Raw genomic sequence first — 3,792 nt, forward strand, 5'->3', positions numbered from 1 at the left:
AAAGATTTACTGTAGAGCCCAGGAAATAATGGATAATAATATGAAGAAAAAGGAATCACTTGCTGTATATCTGAAACTAACATAATACTGTAAGTCAACTATAACTCAACTTGGGCTTACCAGGTGGCATTAGCAATAGTGGTAAAAAACTCACTTGCCAATGCAGAAGACATAAGAGACACAGGTTTGATCCCTGGGTCTGGAAGATCCCCTGGAGGAGGGCATGGCAACCCATTCCAGTATTCTTGCCTGGAGAATCCCATGGACAGAGAAGCCTGGTGGGCTACAGTCCACAGGGTCGCAGAGAGTCAGACATGACAGAAGCGGCTTAGCATGCACACATGCATGCTTCAATTTAAAAAAAGAAAGGAGAGGGACTTCCCTGGTGGTCCAGTGGTTAAGACTCCATGCTTCCAATGCAAGGGGCCCAGGTTGGATTCCTGGTTGAGGAACTAAGATCCCGCATGCCACGTAGACAAAAAAATAAGTAAAATAAAACATTAAAAAAATATATATACAATAAGTAAAACAAAAATGAAAGGCGGGAAAGAAGGAAGGAAGGAAAGAAGGGAAAAGATAACTAAATATTTGAAAATAGGAACACTGAAGTGTTCGCAGCCTCTGGTTTTGGGAATCACAGGTGGTTTAAACTTTACTCTTTCGGCTTTTTTTTCATTTTCTAAAATGTCTACAATGGCCATAAGTCACTTTGGCGGGGAAAGGGTAAGAGAATAAATATTACTGCTAAAGAAAAGAGGTTGGGTAAAGAGAACACCATACCATTTTTCTCAGCAAAAAGAACACGGTGAGTCTCTAATATTAGCCCCAGTGACATAGGTTCTTAAAAATCCTGCCTCATTTGAAGCATCAGGTAATTATTGCAAAAGCCTTCGTGTGGGAGGGGGTGAGTGATGGCTCACATTTTCTGGATAACTGCCCTCATTGTCCAGTTCACACTGCCTATAGAATCATATCTGCATTTCCAGACCACACAGAAGCGAAGCTTGGAGTGAGAGCTTGCTCGCCGTCAATCCGTCAACAGGCATTTAATGAGCTCCTACTACATGCAAGGCTCTTGCTGTGCCTCGTTGCTCACTCTTGGGTATGTGGCCTCCTCACTGCCCCCTGAGACCTCCACCACCCCCATCTGCTCTCCTTGGGCTGCCTGCCCTCCCGGGGCACCCCAGGTCCAGTCTGGTCGTCTGTCCGTTGCATCCTGCATCCCTTAAGGAAGAGACACTGAGCTTGGTCCACCTGCTCCAACTCTGAGCAAGGGGTGGGGGAGCAGTGGTCCCTGGTGATGCCTCTGAGCTGCCTCCCAGCAAACTTGCCTGGGTCCCTTCCATCCCCCTGGACATTGCTTGATGACACTCCCACGGGAAGGGGCTGAGAGGGGAGCCGTGGAAGGTCATATGTCTATCATGTCAGGGGAGAGCTTGGCGGCCACCTTTCTCAGTGGCAGGAATTCGTCCTGTAATAACTTGCCACACGAAACAACACCTCTCCCGCTTGGACTGGACTGTGTCCCAGGATGGGGAGGCCAGTGAGAACCCTGTCCCTGTGCACCGCAAGGAGGGCCCGCGTTTCCTGCAGAGCCCTGGGGGTGTTGGCTCTCAGGAAATGCTGGACCGGAGAGGTGTCACCCACCAAGAGCAGGGAGGCAGAGAGCTCGGGGCTGGAACCCCCCAGGAGCGTGTCTGGGCCTGTGGCGGGATCCAGCGAGGCAGCAGGGATTTCCTGCCAAGCTAATGAGGGTGCTGGCAGCGTGCAGCCATCACTGGCAGGCAACGTTAGCTCTAATTGGGATCCAGCCCTGCCTCCTCTGGAGGGCGGCAGTGCCTGGGAGCAGGGCCCTCCACCTCAGAAACTTCCTGCCCCGCCTCTGGACCCCTGGGAGGGCACACGCCCCGGGCGCCCTGCAGCGTGTCCCCCCACCTCCCCAACTATCCCTCTTCCCTCCCCTTCCCCCACATTGAGATGCCTTCCATAGCCCACACAGGACACCTGGACCTAGCTAGATGTGGCCAGCTTGTCTGAGGACTGGTCAGCCCGCTGGAGAAGAAACCAGTGTGTCCAAGGGCCGGCCACCCCACTGGAGATGAGAACGGTGTGTCCGAGGGCCGTCACCCTGCTGGAAATGAGAACAGCGTGTCCGAGGGCCGTCACCCCACTGGGGAAGAGACCGGCATGTCCGAGGGACGGTCACCCCACTGGAGATGAGACCGGAGTGTCCGAGGGCCGTCACCCCGCTGGAGATGAGAACGGCATGTCCGAGGGATGGTCACCCCGCTGGAGATGAGACCGGCATGTCCAAGGGCCGTCACCCCGCTGGAGATGAGAACGGCGTGTCCGAGTGCTGTCACCCCACTGGAGTACTCTGGGCTCCAGGCCACTCCCTCTCTGTGCCCCCACCTGTCGGGGTTCCAATGCCCAGGTGTGCTGCTTCCCTCCGTCCGTCCTTCCACCATCTCCTGCAGGTGGAGAATTGCAACCGGAAGAAGAGGAGCACGGCTGGTGCTCCCAGCTGGAGCTCGCAGCCTGGGGGACCTGTAGGGGATGGAGGGAAGGACCCTCAAGGCTGATGGGGTTTCCATGTTTCAGGGAACTTTCTCCAGAAGGAGGGACGATTTCTCACCTTGCAGGGCAGGACCAACACTTGATCAGCATCTTGTCTTGAGAACTTTATTGGAGCCCTGGCCTTTCTGTCATCCACTCAGCTACTCCGTGCTGGGCCCTCAGGGGGTCCAGGGGATGGCGATCAGGGCAGACACGAGGCAGACCCGCCATCAAGGTAGCCCAGCCGCAGCCTAGAGCCCTTGTGTGCCTTCTGCCAGCTGAGATGAGGTTCAGACTCTGATCCAAGGAGAGTTTGCGGAATCCCTCCTTTGTGTCAGATGCTTAGAGGCTCATTGGTGCATTGATGAGCTTGGCAGAACCTCAGCAAATCCGGGAGGTGAATTCGTGCTGAAGAAATGGAGCCTGAGCCCCTAAACGCTTTGCCCAAAGTCACTCAGCGGACCAGTAGAAGGACCCAGATCCAGGACTCGGAAAGTCTTTGACACACGTGGTGGTGGCAGGGTGGGGGGAGGGGAGCTGCTAGCTGAAAAGGTTAACAGAACTTTTTGAAATCCCTTCTCGGGTACCAAGTCCTGTGCTGCTAGATCTGCACCCAGGAATCAAAAGTTCTCACTTGGCCGAGCACCACTCCATCCCCCACCCACCGAAGAAACAGCCCCAGCCCGGCCAGCAGAGGACCACGGCAGCCTTGGCACTTTTCCGACATCCGTGGCCACGGCCCATGGGGGACACCTTCTACGAGGGCCATGGAGGTGGACGTTTGGACTGGCTTTCCAGTCTGTGCTGCTTTTCCCTTCTGTCTGTCTCTCTCTCTTTCCTCCTTTCTAAAAGGAGAGCAAGGTCTCTATTGTGCCCCATTGTGTGCCCGCTGCCGGGCCGCTGGGTTTTCCCGCCCTGTCTCATTAAGATGGATGGGGTTGCTGCCTTATTAATAATTGGGAAGGTCGTTCTTTGTTTCTTGTTCCTCTCCTCACTAACGAAGCCTGCTCCGGTGGCTCCATAAAGAACTTTGCAGCCCCGGGCGCACCCAAGCATCTCCCCTGTGTGCGGGGCACCGGCTGCCAAGGCAGGCTGGCCAGCCAAGCCTGAGAGTCCCTAACGTGCCCCGCTCCAGGGCCCTGGTGTCACGGGAGGAAGGGCTGCCGTCATGCCGCCCCAGGGAAGCTGTTGGACCCGCCCGCAATCACCCAGGGTGTGGAGGAGAGGACGCAAGCC

This window comes from Bos javanicus, chromosome 27 (assembly GCF_032452875.1).
Source record: "Bos javanicus breed banteng chromosome 27, ARS-OSU_banteng_1.0, whole genome shotgun sequence".
In the NCBI taxonomy this organism is placed as follows: Eukaryota; Metazoa; Chordata; class Mammalia; order Artiodactyla; family Bovidae; genus Bos; species Bos javanicus.